The sequence below is a fragment of the Chenopodium album genome, chromosome 4, assembly GCF_948465745.1.
Source record: "Chenopodium album chromosome 4, dcCheAlbu1.1, whole genome shotgun sequence".
NCBI lineage: Eukaryota > Viridiplantae > Streptophyta > Magnoliopsida > Caryophyllales > Amaranthaceae > Chenopodium > Chenopodium album.
In genome coordinates this window covers 78,468,310-78,486,192 of record NC_137837.1, presented here as the reverse complement: position 1 = coordinate 78,486,192, position 17,883 = coordinate 78,468,310, and the positions used below count along the sequence as shown (strand labels likewise).

The 17,883-nt window shown below is 34.3% G+C and overlaps 4 pseudogenes; all 4 read left to right on the top strand.

Moving 5' to 3' along the window:
* The first annotated feature begins 611 nt into the window (after nucleotides 1–611).
* On the top strand, nucleotides 612–1,656 carry LOC145627430 (long-chain-alcohol O-fatty-acyltransferase pseudogene; annotated as a pseudogene).
* A 918-nt stretch (nucleotides 1,657–2,574) lies between these two features.
* Nucleotides 2,575–4,188, top strand: LOC145627429 (putative long-chain-alcohol O-fatty-acyltransferase 5 pseudogene; annotated as a pseudogene).
* A 336-nt stretch (nucleotides 4,189–4,524) lies between these two features.
* Nucleotides 4,525–5,598, top strand: LOC145628290 (long-chain-alcohol O-fatty-acyltransferase pseudogene; annotated as a pseudogene).
* Nucleotides 5,599–13,935: 8,337 nt separating this feature from the next.
* On the top strand, nucleotides 13,936–14,998 carry LOC145628288 (putative long-chain-alcohol O-fatty-acyltransferase 5 pseudogene; annotated as a pseudogene).
* The last annotated feature ends 2,885 nt before the right edge of the window (nucleotides 14,999–17,883 follow it).

Below are 17,883 nucleotides of genomic sequence, written 5' to 3'. Positions count from 1 at the left end.
TTCATTTTACAACTAAAATTAATTTAAATTAGGTCTTATAAATAAGTTTAGAGTACAAATTAGCCAAGGTTCATTTTACAACTAAAATAAATTTAAATTAAGTCTTATAAGTAAGTTTGGAGTACAAATTAGCCAATTAGATAAATAACACGTATTCTAAGTGTGTCATCCAATTTTATGAAATAACTCATTTATATGTAACTGTATAGTTGTAACGCATTATAATTTAAATTCAATTTTCAAATGGTCAAAGTTAGGAATTTATGCAAATTATACATCAACAAATGTTACTCCATTTTAACAATAAGAGTGGAGCCTATGGATGAAGAAAGGTGTGTCAAAAAATAATGAAGGATTTTCATTTTTAAAAATGTTACACTAAATAAAAATCGGAAGAAGTATTAGGTAGAATTTTCAATGACATATGAATGGTGGTTGGGTTGTACTTGTATATATCTAGAGAGGTCCTCTATATATAAGCTACTAGGTCTATGACTATGACTTTTTCTAAGAGTATATGACACATACATCCTTTGTTACATTATAAAACCAAATACATAGTAACAAAGACAAAACAAAATATATTGGCAACCTAAAAAAACCATCACAAACTTCAAACAAATCCCATAAAAATGGGAGAAGCACAAAAATTCTTCCAATCTTCCTTAATAATTTTAGCATCACTTTGCTACTCTTACTTGATACCTTCAAAGCTTCCAAAAGGCAAAATTAGGTTTTTTTCACTCCTCCCAATTTTCTCACTCTTCACAATTCTCCCACTTTCTCTTTCTAGACCAATTCCAATCACAATAATAAGTTGGTTCATTACTTGGCTTGCTAATTCAAAGCTTCTCCTTTTTGCTTTCAATCTCGGCCCATTATCGGCCCAAAACTCTCTAATTAATTTTATTTTAATTGCTGCATTACCCATTAAAATTAAGGAAAAAGATCCTCTACATTACACCCATCACACTAGAATATTACCCCCTGATAATTGGCTAAGATCTTTCTTTTTTACCCTTTTTGTAATAATTTATGACCGTACAAAAAGTTGGGTTATGTTTGGATGTGCATTATTTCTTTTTATTGACCTATGTTTTGCATTTTGTGCTTTCATTGTGGGTCCCCTAGGGTTAGACCTCGAAGAGCCGTCCGATGAGCCTTACGCGTCATCATCACTTCAAGATTTTTGGGGTCGGAGGTGGAACCGCATGGTATCAGATACACTGCGTCACACTGTATATAAACCCGTTAGGTCAACTTTTGTTGATTTGGTGGGCCTTAAATGGGCCCAAGTGATGGGTACAATGGCGACCTTTTTTGTATCTGGGCTTGTCCATGAAGTTATGATCTTTTATGTGACCCGGGTTTGGCCCACTTGGGAGGTCACGTGCTACTTCTTGTTGCATGGGGTGTGTGTTGTTTTGGAAATGGCTGTTAAGAGGGAATTGGGCTGGAAGTTGAATTTGCATTGGGCCGTTTCAGGCCCATTAACAGTTGGGTTTGTGTTGATAACGGGTTATTGGTTGTTCTTTCCTACACTTTGGAGGAGCCATGTTGATTCTGAGTCTATTGAGGATGTCAAAGTATTTGCCAAGAATTTGAAGGATATTATTATACCAAGTATAAATTAATTACAAGATTTTTATATTATAAGTGAAAGAATTAGAACTCTAATTTTTATTTGCGGTTGGTATTAGATCTTATATTAAAGTGATGATTAAATGACGGATTTATAATTTAGTATTGATATGTAGTTACTATATTCGAAGATGTATTATTTATCAACAAGATTTACTAGTTGAGTGTATTATGTAGCACTTTTACACTTGTATTGTTACATATGGTTCTCTATTTATTGCTTCCATTAACCAACTACAAAGTACAACTAGTAGTTCAGTACAACTTACAAGTAGGGTTGTTCATTTAGTAAAAGGTTAAGATTTAAGAAAAGTTTTATTTTTCGGTCTCTTAATATTTGGTCCATTTTTTTTTTATTTTTAGTTTGTTTAAAAATTTGCTCCCTACTATTTTTGGTCGTAGAGGACTATAGCTTACGTTCATAACTACTATAGCATTTAAACCCAACTACTTTTGTCCCTTGTCAATTTCCTTTAACCAAAACTTTAAAAAATAACTTTAACCTATGAAAATTGGCCGCAAAAAATTTAGTCAAGCTGACTTTAGCAAGACTGCAAGAGCAACTTGAGAGTTTTCAATTAGACATATCAAAGATAGATTTAAAAATGCATACTCCGTAATACAATTTATGCCACCAAAATACTTAAGGGCCTGTGTTTCATTGACTGAACTGAACTGAGCTAAGCTGAGTTGAACTGAACTGAGCTGAGCTGAGCTGAACTGAACTGAATTTCAACGTAAGAGAACAGACCCTTAGAATAAAGGGTTAATTGGATCAAATTCAGTGATGTACTAATTACAAATTATGATGCATGGAAACTCTATTTAGGGTCAATATTTTTGTTTCTGGTGCCTTTTAATTCCTAAAATCAGGCAAATCAAAATTTATAAAAGGCAAACTACACTTTATTCCACTTTAGAAAAAAAAAAAAAAAAGTTAACGTTATAAAAATGTCCTACATAATAATGTACCAACGTGGTCAACTAGATGGTGATTCAATTAGATATCACAAGTCACAACTGTACAGAATATAGTTTTACAGATTGAACTAATCAAACATTCCATTCCAATAAAGATCTGAAACTCCTACATTTTTTAAGTCAAAAAATTTCTCAAATTTGATTCAAAAAAATGGAAGAACAAGAAAACGGGGAAATTAAGGCATTAATTAAGGTATGGTTTAAGGTATTAATCTCTCTAATTTATACTTATTTCATAGTTTCAAAGCTTCCAAAAGGTAAAATCAGATTAATTTCCTTATTACCAGTTTTCTCTGTTTTTACTATTCTCCCATATTCTTTATCTACCCCAACAACAGCAGGATTAACCGGTTTTTTCATTACTTGGCTTGCTAATTTCAAGTTAATCCTATTTTCCTTTAATCTTGGTCCATTAACCCATGATTTACCATCTAAATCTTTCTTTAATTTCATCTTAATTGCTGCTTTTCCTATCAAGATTAAGAAGATTGGAAAAGACCCTTTTACCCCTACTCAAAAATTACCACTTAGTTTGCCGTTGAAGGTTTTGATTTATTCATTGATTATTGTTGCGGGGTATTTTAGTAATTACAACAAGAGTTTGCACCCTAATGTTCTTTTAGGGGTGTATTGTTGTATAGTGTACTTAAATTTGGAGATTGTTATGGGTGTTTGTAATAAAATTGTGGGGTCCATCCTAGGGTTGGAGCTATCTCCACCGTTCGATGAGCCTTACTTATCGACATCGTTGCAAGATTTTTGGGGTCGAAGATGGAACCTTATGGTATCAGATGTACTACGTTACACTGTATATTTACCAGTAAGGGCATTTTGGGAAAATCATATCGAGAAGAGGTGGGCCCAAGTAGTGGCTACTATGGCTGCTTTTGTGGTGTCTGGGTTGATGCATGAGTTATTGTTCTTCTATATTACACGTGCGAGTCCCACGTGGGAAGTCACGTGCTTCTTCTTGCTTCATGGGCTGTGCTTGGTTGTTGAGATTGGGCTGAAAAGAGGACTGGGCTTTGGGGAGTTACATTGGGCCTTAGCTGGTCCATTAACTGTTGGGTTTGTGATGGTAACTGGGTTTTGGTTGTTCTTTCTCCAATTTGTTAGGAATAAAATTGATGTTAGATCTCTTGAGGAAGTCAATGCTGTTTGTAGATTTCTCAAAGGAATGTTACCATTAGCTTAAATTTATTATTATTTTAATTATTACCTTTTTTTTTTTTAAAGAAATGTTAGCTTAATTGTTTTTGGTATTGAAATTACAATTTGTTTGTGGTTTATTTTTTATAATCTAATCTAAAGAGTGAAATTTGCTCTTTATAATTTCCCCACATGTTTTCTCTAGTTACCTAACACTAAAAGAGTAAAGGAACATATTAATCCATCAAAAATCTTGTAAATAATGTCATAATGAGTAGTTGCCAATCCTTAATTAACTTGTAATAAAAATATATAATATGAATTAATTTATTTTTCAAAGGATAAAACATAAATCATCACTTAATAATAATCTTAAAATTGGACTCTTAACTTTACAAAGAGGTTTTTAAGTACACACATTTGTTTATGCATGGAAAACACGTTTCCTTTGCTTATAAAATGATCTACCCTAGCACTCACTTTACATGACCAAGTAAAAAGACAACTCTTAAGTGTGAAATTAAAAATCCAATTTACGTGATTGTTTAGGTTTCATATAATTGATTCTAACAAGAATTATCACTAAATTAACCAATAGTTCATTATTCCCTCAAATTAGATTTCATAATTGAAAATTTATAGGAATATTTTAGGGTTGCTAAGTAGTATTAAGCTAAAATCAATAACAAAAATCCAAAAAACAAAGAGTGGAAACAAAACCAAGCAACCAAATTTAAACCAAACAAAGATTAAATGGAGGGTGAAATCAAGTCATTTCTCCGGGCATGGTCAATACTATTAGCATCTCTATGCTATTGCTACTTTATAGCTTTCAAGATTCCAAAGGGAAAGTTAAGGTTCATCTTTTTCCTTCCATGTTTCTTTCTATTCACCATTTTCCCCCTCTCTTTTTCCTCCGTAATCCTTAAAGGAATTATTTCATACTTCATCACATACGTAGGAAACTTTAAACTGTTATTGTTTTCCTATGGCCTTGGCCCATTATCTGATTGTTTACATAATCCTACCACTAATCCTGACAAAGAGAAAGACGATCCACCAATAAAACTAACCTCTCTGGTTAGGTTTATATTAGTTGCTATATTTCCGATGAAAATCAAAGACTCAATATCCAAAAAACAAAAAACCAAGAAAGTAATACCCCTAACTTTATGGCATGAGGCCTTGCTTTTCTCAATCCTCTCAACATATTATCATGCCTACAAAAGAACGCTACACTCATGTGTTATTTGGATAAGTTATTGTGGCATAATGTACTTATTCCTTGATGTAATTGTGGTAATATGCAACAAGTTAGCAAAGGCTATCTTAGACGTGGAGCTACATCCACCGTTCGATGAGCCTTACTTGTCAACATCACTCCAAGATTTTTGGAGTCGAAGGTGGAACCTCATGGTAACAGATGTACTACGACACACCATATATGTACCCATGAGGGTATTTTTGTCCAAAAATAATGTACGTCAACAAAAGGTCTTAATTCCTTCGGTTATGACTGTTTTTCTAGTATCTGGTCTAATACATGAACTAATCTTTTACTACTTAACATTTGTGAGCCCCACGTGGGAGGTCACGTGCTTTTTTGGACTAAATGGGATTTTAGTTATTTTGGAGAGCTATTTGAAGAAGAATTTGGGCCATAAGTTAAGGTTGCATTGGGCTTTAAGTGGCCCATTAAGCCTTGGTCTAGTAATGGGTACAGGATATCTATTGTTCTTTCCACCATTTTTAAGGAATCAAGTTGATGTAAGAATTGCTGAGGAGGCTCAGGCGTTGTTTAAGTTTATAGGATCACAATTATTTTAAATGAAATCTTGTAATTATTATTTGTTTAATTTCATTATTTTTTTACTCAATGTATGACAATTCAATTTCTTTCCAAAAAAAAAAAAAAAATGTATGACAATTTAATTTGGATTATGTCTTTGTTAGATCACAAATTATTTGTAATTTTATTGTTTTCTTCTTATGATTATAAAAATTGAGTTAATTTAACTGCTTTATTTTGTATCTCACTCTACTTGATTATGTATCCCTAAATGAAATTACAAATTAAAATACATTCTAACAAAATCTCAGGTGAAATTTAAATGGGTTTTTACCAATGGCTAGCTAGTTATTGATATTCAACTTGTTCAAATTCTACCTTGAAGCAATTGTGCGTGCAGTGTTACATTTACAGCTGTCAATTCGGGTAAACGAGTCGGGTTTGGGTTGGGTAAGAGTGGGTCGGGTCAACTTGGGTAGGGTCAATTCAGATTAATTCCACAACCTATGCGGGTCGGGTTTGGGTTGGGTCATACTTAAGTCGGGTCACGTCAGGTCAGGCTTCTTATCGGGTTTGGGTCGGGTTACATTCGGGTCGGGTGAACAATAGGTCGGGTTTAATTCGGGTTTTCACGGGTTAAAACGGGTTAGGGTAATTTTCGGGTTCGAGTCGGGTTTGGTTCAAGTCAATAATTTGTGATTTAAAATCAGGTCGGGTCATTCTCGGGTTTGGTTCAAGTCAATAATTTGTGGATTATAATCAGGTCGGGTCATTCTCGAGTTCAATTCGGGTTCGGTTCAAGTCAATAATTTGTGGGTTATAATCAGGTTGGGTCATTTTCAAGTCGGGTCATTCTCGGGTTCAAGTCGGGCTATGTTCAAGTCAATAATTTACAGGTTACAATCAGGTCGGGTCATTTCCAAATTAGGTCATATTCGGGTTCAACTAACTATAAATAGATAATCATCATTTTTATCAAGCTAATTATTTCCTTTGACTATAATATATATATGGCAATATACTAGGGAACTATAGTCTATAATTTAGGAAGATAATTATCTCCTTTGACCATACAACAAATATATACTACATTTAGCTCTTAAATTTGAGGATGATGCTCCTTTTCTTTTGCTGGCGTGGACCGACTTGGTCACCCTGGACAAAATGCTTTGATCAACAATAATAAGGTGGTCTAAATTGCATTAAGGCGATTTGAAATCGGGACAGGAACAATTTGAGTTGAATTTAGGTTTGGTCAAAAACATACAAGTCGTGTTAATTTCAAGTCGACTAGTAACCAATCGGGTTGAATTTTTGGGTTGGGTAAGTAATAGGTATGGTAAAATTTGGGTCGGGTAAATAACAAGCCAGGTTGAATTTGGGTCATGTCAATAACAAGTCGGATTGATTTTGGGTCGGGTTTGTAACAGGTTGGGTTAAATTCGGGTCGGGTTAGGAACGAGTCGGGTTGAATTCAGGTCGGGTTAGCAACAAGTCAGGTTAAATTTGGGTTTTGACGGGTTAAAAATGGTTTGGGTCAATTTCGGTTCAAGTCGGGTTCGGTGCAAGTTAATTAAATTGGCCGTGGTCAACCGCTAAATCGGTGCAAGTTGTAAACCGGTAAATTGGCCGTTTAAAAGCAAATTGAATGGTTCCACACACCCAATTGGACACCCAAAGGGTATTATGGACCATGGTAAACATTTCGGCAATTTTTATTTTTGAGCGAAAAAAAGTCAAAAAATTCCAAAATTGAAGGCTAATATCCACGCTTTTTGAGAAATTTTGGAGGTTTCAGGGCCCGATGTTGAAAAGTCTTGAAATTATATAGGATACATCTCGGGATCATATAATGCCGTTTGAAACCATATATGATCATTATTTTTCGTCACAAATGTTAGTGGTAGGCTTGAATTAATGAAATCGGTGCAAGTTGTAAACCAGTAAATTGGTCGTTTAAAGGCAAATTGGATGGTTCCACCCACCCAATTGGACTCCCGGGGGGGGTATTGGGGACCATGGTAAACGTTTCGACAATTTTTATTTCCAGGCGAAAAAAAATAAAAAAAATAAAAAAAAAATTCAAAATTGAAGGCTAATATCCACGCTTTTTGATAAATTTTGGAGGTTTCAAGGCCCAGTGTAGAGAAGTATAAATATTTTAGGGGATGCATCTTTGAGTCATATAATGCCGTTTGGAATCATATATGATCATTATATGTTGTCATAAATGTTTGTAGTAGGCTTGAGTTAATGAAATCCGTGCAAGTTGTAAACCAGTAATTAAATTGGCCGTTTAAAGGAAAATTGGATGGTTCCACCAACCCAATTGGACTCCCGGAGGGTATTAGGGACCATGGTAAACATTTCGGAAATTTTTATTTCCGAGCGAAAAAAGTCAAAAAATTCAAATATTGAAGGCCAATATCCACGCTTTTTGAGAAATTTTGGAGGTTTCAGGGCCCGGTGTCGAAAAGTCTTGAAATTTTGTGGGATACATCTCGAGGTCATATAATGCCGTTTGGAACCAAATGTGGTGATTATTTGTTGTCACAAATGTTCGTGGTAGGCTTGGATTAATGAAATCGGTGCAAGTTGTAAACTAGTAAATTGGTCGTTTAAAGGCAAATTGGAAGGTTCCACCCACCCAATTGGACTTCTGGAGGATATTAAGGACCATGGTAAACATTTCGGCAATTTTTATTTCCAGGCGAAAAAAATAAAAAAATTTCAAAATCGAAGGCTAATATCCATTTTTTTGAGAAATTTTGGAGGTTTCGGGGCCCAGTGTAGAAAAGTATAAATATTTTAGGGGATACATCTTGGAGTCATATAATGCCGTTTGGAACCATATATGATCATTATATGTTGTTATAAATGTTCGTAGTAGGCTTGAGTTAATGAAATCCGTGCAAGTTGTAAATCAGTAATTAAATTGGTCGTTTAAAGGCAAATTGGATGGTTCCACTAACCCAATTGGACTCCCGGATGGTATTAGGGACCATGGTAAACATTTCGGCAATTTTTATTTCCGGGCGAACAAAAGTTAAAAAATTCCAAAATTGAAGGCTAATATCCACATTTTTCGAGAAATTTTGGAGGTTTCGGGGCCTGGTGTCGAAATGTCTTGAAATTTTAGCAGATATATCTCGGGGTCATATATTGTTGTTTGGAAACATATATGATTATTATTTGTTGTAATAAATGTTCGTGGTAGGCTTGAGTTAATGAAATCAGTGCAAGTTGTAAACTGATAAATTGGTCGTTTAAAGGCAAATTGGATGGTTCCACTAACCCAACGGGACTCCTGGACGGTATTAAGGACCATGGTAAATATTTCGGTAATTTTTATTTCCGGACGAAAAAAAGTCAAAATTTTCAAAATTGAAGGCATTATTCACGCTTTTTGAGAAATTCTGGAGGATTCGGGGCCCAGTGTCGAAAAGTCTTGAAATTCTAGGGGATACATCTCGGGGTCATTTAATGTCGTTTGGAACCATATATGATCATTATTTGTTGTCATAAATGTTTGTGGTAGGCTTGAGTTGATAAAATCGGTGCAAGTTATAAACTGGTAAATAGGTCGTTTAAAGGCAAATTGGATGGTTCCACTCACCCAACTGGACCCCCAAAGCGTATTAAGGACCATGGTAAACATTTCGGCAATTATTATTTCTGAGAGAAAAAAGTCTAAAAATTCCAAATTTAAAGACTACTATCCACCTTTTTTGAGAAATTTTGGAGGTTGTGGGGCTCGGTATCGAAAAACCTTGAGATTTTAGGTAATACAGCTGGGGGTCATATAATGGTCTTTGGAACCATATATGATCACTATTTGTTGTCATTAATGTCTTGGTAGGCTTGAGTTAATGAAATCGATGCAAGTTGTAAACCGGTAAATTGGTCGTTTAAAAGCAAATTGGATGGTTCCACCCACCCAATTGGACTACCAGAGGGTATTAGGGATCGTGGTATAAATTTCGGCAATTTTTATTTTCTAGCAAAAAAAAAGTAAAAAATTTCCAAAATTGAAGGCTAAGGTCCATGTTTTTTGAGAAATTTTGGAGGTTTCGAGGCCCAGTGTCAAAAAGTCTTGAAATTTTAGGGAATACATCTCGGGGTCGTATAATGCCGTTTGGAACAATTTATGATCATTATATGTTGTCATAAATGTTCGTGGTTGGCTTGGTTTAATGAAATCAGTGTAAGTTGTAACTCGATAAATTGGCCGTTTAAAGGCAAATTGGATGGTTCCACCCACCCAATCGGACTTTAGGAGGATATTAGGGACCATGGTAAACATTTCGGCAGTTTTTATTTTCAGGCGTAAAAAAAAAGTCAAAACGATTTAAAGTAAGAGTCTAAGATCCATGTTTGTTGAGAAATTTTGGAGATTTCGAGTTCCTGTGTCAAAAAGCCTTGAAATTTTAGGATTACATCTCGGGGTCATATAATGCCGTTTGGAACCATATATGATCATTATATGTTGTCATAAATGTTCGTGGTAAGCCTGAGTTAATGAAATCGGTGCAAGTTGTAAACCGGTAAATAGGTCGTTTAAAGGCAAATTGGATGGTAATTCCACCTATACAATTGGACTCCTGGAGGGTATTAGGGACTATGGTAAAAATTTTGGAAATTTTTATTTACGGGCGAAAAAAAGTCATAAAATCCAAAAATTAAAGGCTAATATCCACGCTTTTTGAGAAATTTTGGAGTCTTTAGGGCCCGGTGTCTAAAAGTCTCGAAATTCTAGGGAATACATCTCGGGGTCATAAAATATCGTTTGGAACCATATATGATCATTATTTATTGTTATAAATGTTCGTGGTAGGCTTGAGTTAATGAAATTAGTACAAGTTGTAAACCGGTAAATTGATCGTTTAGAGGCAAATTGGTGGTTCCACCCACCCAATTGGACTATCGGAGGGTATTCGGAACCATGATAAACATTTCAGAAATTTTATTTTCGGGCGAAAAAAAAGTTAAAAAGTTCCAAAATTAAAGGCTAATATCCACGCGTTTTGAGAAATTTTTTAGGTTTCAGGACCCGGTATGGAAAAGCTTTGAGATTTTAGGGGATACATCTCATGGTCATATAATACTGTTTAAACCATATATGATCATTATATGTTGTCATAAATGTTCGTGGTAGACTTGAGTTAATAAAATCGATGCAAGTTGTAAACCGGTAAATTGGTCATTTAAAGGCAAATTGGATGGTTCCACCCACCCAATTGGACTCCCGGAGGGTATTAAGGTCCATGGTAAACATTTTGGCAATTTTTATTTCCGAGCGAAAAAAATTCCAAAATTGAAGACTAATATCCACGAATTTTGCGAAATTTTGAAGGTTTCAGGACTCGGTGTCGAAAAGTCTTGAAATTCCAGGGAATAGATATATCTTGGTGTCTTATATAGCCGTTTGGAACCATATATGATTATTATATGTTGTCATAAATGTTCGTGGTAGGATTCAGTTAATGAAATCGATGCAAGATCTAAATCGGTAAAGGAAAATTGGATGGTTCCACCCACCCAATAGGACTCTCGGAAAGTATTAGGGACCATGGTAAATATTTCGTCAATTTTTATTTTCGGGCCAAAAAAAGTAAAAAATTTTCAAAATTAAAGGCTAATATCCACGCTTTTTGAGAAATTTTGGAGGTTTCGGGGCCCGTTGACGAAAAGCCTTAAGATTTTAGGGGATACAACTCGGGGTCATATAATGCCGTTTGGAACCATATATATATGATCATTATATGTTGTCATAAATGTTCGTGGTAGACTTGAGTTAATGAAATCGGTGCAAGTTGTAAACTGATAAATTGGTCGTTTAAAGGCAAATTGGATGGTTTCACCCACCCAATTGGAGTCTCGGATGGTATTAGGGACCATGGTAAACATTTCGGCAATTTTTATTTCCTGCTGAAAAAAGTCAAAAATTCCAAAATTAAAGGCGAATATCCACGCTTTTTGAGAAATTTTGGAGGTTCTGGGGCCCGGTGTCGAAAAGGCTTGAGATTTTAGGAGATACATCTCGAGGTCATATAATTCCGTTGGGAACCATATATGATCATTATATGTTGTCATAAATGTTCGTGGTAAGCTTGAGTAGTTAATGAAATCGGTGCAAGTTGTAAACCGGTAAATTGGTCGTTTAAAGGCAAATTGGATGGTTCCACCCAGCCAAATGGACTCCCTGAGGGTAATAGGGACCATGGTAAACATTTTGGTAATTTTTATTTCCGGGTGAAAAAAAGTCAAAAAAATTCCAAAATTGAAGGCTAATATCCACGTTTTTTGAGAAATTTTGGAGGTTTTAGGTAGAGCTGTCAATTCGGGTAAACAGGTCGGGTTTGGGTCAGTAAGAGTGGGTCGGGTCACCTCGGGTCGGTTCAATTCGGATTAATTCCATAACCTATACGGGCCGGGTTTGGGTTGGGTCATGCTTGAGTCGGGTCACGTCGAGTCATACTTCTTATCGGATTTGGGTCGGGTTTAGGTCGAGTTAATAACTAGTTGAGTGAACAATAGGTCGGGTTTGATTCGGATTTTCACGGGTTAAAACGGGTTAGGGTAATTCTCGGGTTCGAGTCGGGTTCGGTTCAAGTCAATAATTTGCGAGTTAGAATCAGATCGGGTCATTCTCGTGTTTTAATCGGGTTCGGTTCACGTTAATAATTTGCGGGTCATAATCAAGTCGGGTCATTTTCAAGTAAGGTCATTCTCGGGTTCAAGTCAGGTTCGGTTCAAGTCAATAATTTGCGGGTTATAATCAGGTTGGGTCATTTCCAAGTCGGGTCATTCTCGGAGTCAAGTCGGGTTATGTTCAAGTTAATAATTTAACTCTTAAATTTGAGGATGATGCTCCTTTCTTTTGCTAGCCTGGACCGACTTGGTCTCCTTAGACAAAATGCTTTGATCAACAATAATAAGGTGGTCTAAATTGCATTTAAGGTGATTTGAAATCGGGTCAGGAACAATTTGGGTTGAATTTAGGTCGGGTCAATAACAAGTAGTGTTGATTTCGAGTCGGGTTAGTAACAAATCGGGTTGAATTTTTGGGTCGGGTCTGGTAAAATTTGGGTCGGGTCAATAACAAGTCGGGTTGAATTTGGGTCAGGTTAATAACAAGTCGGGTTGATTTCAGGTCGGGTTTGTAACAGGTTGGTTTAAATTCGGGTCGGGTTTGGAACGGGTCGGGTTGAATTCAGGTCAGGTTAGTAACAAGTCGAGTTAAAATTGGGTTTTGACAGGTTAAAACGGGTTTGGGTCAATTTCGGTTCAAGTCGGATTCAGTTTAGGTCAATAATTTACGGGCTATATTAGGGTCGAGTCATCTCTAGGTCAGTTCATGTTCGGATTCGGGTCTCATATACTCGGGTCAACTCGAGTTTAGGGTTAGTTTCAGGCCGGGTCGAGTTTGGGTCACCATTTTTTCGGATTCAGATGGGTCGGTTAATAATCGGGTTTGAGTCGGTATTTCGGTTCGGGTCAACTTTTGACAGCTCTAGTTACATTCATATTAACTTTATATTCCTTATATTATTTTCTATATAGAGCTTTGCAATCATATTACACTATATAAAAATACCATTAGTACGTATTTATTATTTGTTAAAATAAAAGTTTATATTATTAAAACTTATAAAGTTTTAACCAGAACGCCAAGTAGCTAATTATTTTACTACTTGCTAATAATCGATCAAGGTTATGCAACACATTTTTCATAAGTTACAACTCTGTACAATCATCTTATATCTTTTACGAAGCCACAAAAGTATATGCATACTTTTTGAACAAAGATTGATTCATAAATTAAAAAATCCATACGATATTTACAAAGAGATTTATATCAAACAAATTCATGACAATTGAATCAAATAAAACATCATTTCAGCAAAGTTACGATCTTTGTTGCAAATCACACATTCTTTATACCTTCTTTCACATCGCTGTAATTTACATTCTTCTTTGACGTGGGGGTATATGAATACTTTGAAGTGAATCATTTTCTTTATTTTCTTATCTCAACATCAAGTTTACATGATCAAATTAAACTAGTTACAACTTACAAGGACAATCTATGATCTCTCACACGAATTGAAGTAAGCTAAAAAAGAAAAGCACATGCAAACACACGCCTTCATAGACCCCTTTTGCAAGGCCAACATTTCATGCGTGGATAAAACCGATTTTAAGGAAGAAATAGGAGTAGGAAACACATATACAAGAACATATAACACATAAACTAAATCAATAATTATCAATTACATTTACAATTTTTGACGTCTAACTTTGTCATACAATTTTAAATTTATACTAAATCATAAAAAGAATTTAATATGGCAAACAAGCCCAAAAGGCCAAAATTCAAAAGAAAAAAAAAAAAAAAACTCAATGATTGTAGAAAGTGAAGCAAAGGCATTGCTCCAACTATGGTCAATAGTATTAGCTTCTCTTTGTTATTGCTATTATATTGCATCCAAAATTCCCAAAGGTAAACTTAGGTTTTTCTCTCTTCTTCCAATCTTCACCCTTTTTACCATTTTACCACTTACGCTCTCCTCAATCCTCCCCGCCGGAATCACTGTTTTCTTCATTACATGGCTCGCTAACTTCAAACTTCTTTTATTCTCTTTCAATCTCGGCCCTTTATCATCTTCTCATTTATCATTGATAAATTTTATACTAATTTCCGCTTTTCCCATTAAAATAAAAAATAAATACCCATCGTCTCAAATTAGAAAACCCATTATATTTTTCCTATCAAACTCTTGGTGGAAAACGGTAATTTCCACCGTTATGGTGGCTATTTGTGATATTTACAAAGAGATGTTAAATCGAGGTTTGCTCTTTGTAATGCATGGTTGTATGTTATATTTACTTATTGATGTTTTTATGGGGATCGTCAATAAAATTGTGGGGTCCATCATGGGTGAGGAGCTACTTCCACCGTCCGATGAGCCTTACTTGTCAACATCTCTTGGCGATTTTTGGGGGAAGAGGTGGAACCTCATCGTAACAGATATACTACGTCACACTATATATTTTCCAATTAGAGCGTTTTTGACTAACTATTTGGGCCTGTATTGGGCCTCTTTATCTGGTGTGATGGCGGCATTTTTGGTGTCTGGGCTAATGCATGAGCTAATTTTTTGTTATTTGGCACGTGTGAGTCCCTCGTGGGAAGTTGCATGGTTTTTTGTGTTGCATGGCCTTTGTGTGTTGTTGGAGTTTTCATTGAAGGATATTTTGGGCCAAAGATTGGGCTTACATTGGGCTGTAACTGGGCCGTTGACGGTTGGATTTGTTATGGTTACTGGATATTGGTGGTTCTTCCCACCACTTGCAAGGAACCAACTTGATACTAGAGCTATAGAGGAAGTTATGACATTGTATAAGTTTATTAAGAGATCATTCAAAATTTGCTAGGATTATTTATTATTTTTTTCCTTTCCACTTAATATAGTTGAGGGTTCAAACATGTTGAACATTGATTGGTAGTGGTGGGGTTACATAGCTTCAAGGATATTTTTTCCAGTTTAGATGAAGGGTTTTATCGGACCGGAATCTTCATGGGTCAACCTAGCATAGATTGACGAGCTACACAATTTGAGGGAGGGAGGGGGGGGGGGGGAGGTAAGTGAATACCCTTCCCTCAAATATAATTGTCATTACGGAGTAGATTGGGTGATGTGACACAATGAGGGGACTACGTGACACATGGACGTTCTTAGCAATTTTTATTTTTAAAAAAAAATAAAATAAAAATATATTAGCATAGAGCCATAGATAGTATAGATAGAAAGGGGAAGTTTAGGGAGAAAGATACTTCCAAGGGGATAAAACTAAAGTATATATGTACCGGAATTAAGAAAGCGGTAAATTCTTTAAAACTAATGATTAAAAGTAAATTTGTGCATGTGGGGTTAGATAGAGATAGAGAAAGAAACAATAATTGAAAATAATTTAACAACAGAGAGAGAAAGTGTTGAGAATTGATGTTAAAAGTACAATAAAGATGACAACTCATTAAAAAAATAATAATAATGTTAAAAAAAAATGTAATATTTAAATAAAAAGAGATATTGTATTTATATTTATCCAAAAAGAAAATGAGGCTTTGTATTAAGAAACGGAGAGAGTACTAAGAGTTTATTGTTTCCAATGCCACGCGGAGCACAATCAAAGAATAATGTAAAAAATATACCAGTATGTAGTACGGAGTAATGTCAAATCAACAACCGACATCACGCATTATTATCGATGTAATATTGCTCGTTTTTTATACTTCCTCCGTTCTTTTATTATTGCACCACTTGCATTTTTTGGAAGTTTCACAAATATTGCATCATTTCCTTTTTAGGAAAAAAATTATTTGTGTTCACACTACAAATACCCAACATACCCTTACTTTTTACACGTACTTTTTAGTTTATCTATATGTCACATGGGCAATTTTGTATTTTTACCTTTCTCTCTCTTACTTTTTTCCACTACCAAAATATTTGCACCCAACCCTTATGGTGCAATAATAAAAAAACGGAGGAAGTATTATATTTACAATACACGTTTTTTTTCTTTTCGTAATGTTAAAGAAAAATAGCCTTCATATAATTTAATACTCCGTATAATATTTAATATGGGAGTATGAATTTAGAGAGCCATGTCCCATGTGCCCATGAATTTAAACAAGGAAAATAATACAACATTATGACCCTGTTTGGTAAATAATTTATTGGGGGAAAATTAGCTTATTTGACCAACATTAGCTGATTGACTAGTCAAATAAGTTAATACTAGTGTTTGGTAGCAAGTTTATTGGAAGAGCTTATTTACCTCAATAAGCTTTTTTACAAAACGTTGGTATGAGCAACGTTTCCAAAAAGCTTATTTGGTTAGGTGAGTTTAAATTACGAATTTGCCCTCATGGTATTAAGCCATATGACATACAGCAAGTCAGCAATGCAATTGCAATTCATTTCTCACTTATTCCTACCTCAAGTCCACATACTCCATAGTAGATCTAATTTTGTTAATTTTCTCAATTTCTTTTCCTTATTTTTTTTTAACAATCTTTTCCTTTAATTTTCTTTGTTTTGTTTATTATTTTTTTTAGTACAGTTTTTTTTTTGGTTTTTTTTATTGTTTTTTTTTTCTTTCAAAATGTTTTAATCTAACTTTTAGTAATTCTTATCTCCTCTAAAATTTTCGAAATCCTTGACCCAAACCAAATAAATTTGTTTTTTTTTTTTAATTTATCAGTCATGTTTTTTGTAATTATTTGTTTTTTTTATGTCAGATAATTTTTTTTGAAGAAACAGGTTTAATTTAATAAACATAAATTTTTTTAATATCATAAAAATGATTGTAACATTACAAAGTTTATAGTGTAATTTTTCTTTTATTAAATAGCTAATCCTTCAAAGTTAAATATGCCAATATCCTTATTGATCATTTTGCATACTTAAACATCTTTAAGTAATCAGCTATTTACAAACACTTTTATACAATCAGTTAATACAATAAGTTAGTCAAATCAGTTAATAAAATCAGCTAGTCAAAATCAGCTAACTCAATCAGCTTCAGCTTTCAGCTTTCTCCCAAACAGGACCTATAACTTTAAACAAAAAAACTTTTTAATTATAATGTGTTGTAAATTACAATTATTATTACATTTCTATTTTAAATAAGCGTTGTGTTACAAAACAGAGGAAATAAATTACAAGCGAAGTTTTCTTTCTAATTTTAATTTAGGAAAAATACACTTTAATAATCCCAACTTTGCTCAATTTACTTTAAATAATCCCAACTTTCGATTATTCTGCAATGATCCCAACTTTCATATGTGTTTTCTTTCTTCAATCCGGATTACCGGTTACCTGAAGAAAGGGTTAATATATATATATATATATATATATATATATATATATATATATATATATATATATATATATATATATATATATATATATATATATATATATATATATATATATATATATATATATATATATATATATTTTAAAAAAAATCATATGTCAGGTGTCTCTTTCTAATTGGTTAAAAAAAAAAAATTTAAATTAATAAAATTAAAAAAAAATAAAAATAAATCAAAGACCACCAGCCATCCAACGCTGGTGGCCGCACTTCCCCAACCGGAAGACCCATAGCCAAGCCACCACGGGATCCGGCCACCACGAACTCCCACCACCCACGAATCCCGACCACCCCTAAAATGCCGATCTCATTCACGAAACCCACCAACCCCGAAATCCCGACTAACCCACGAAACCCAAACCACCCACGAACTCCGA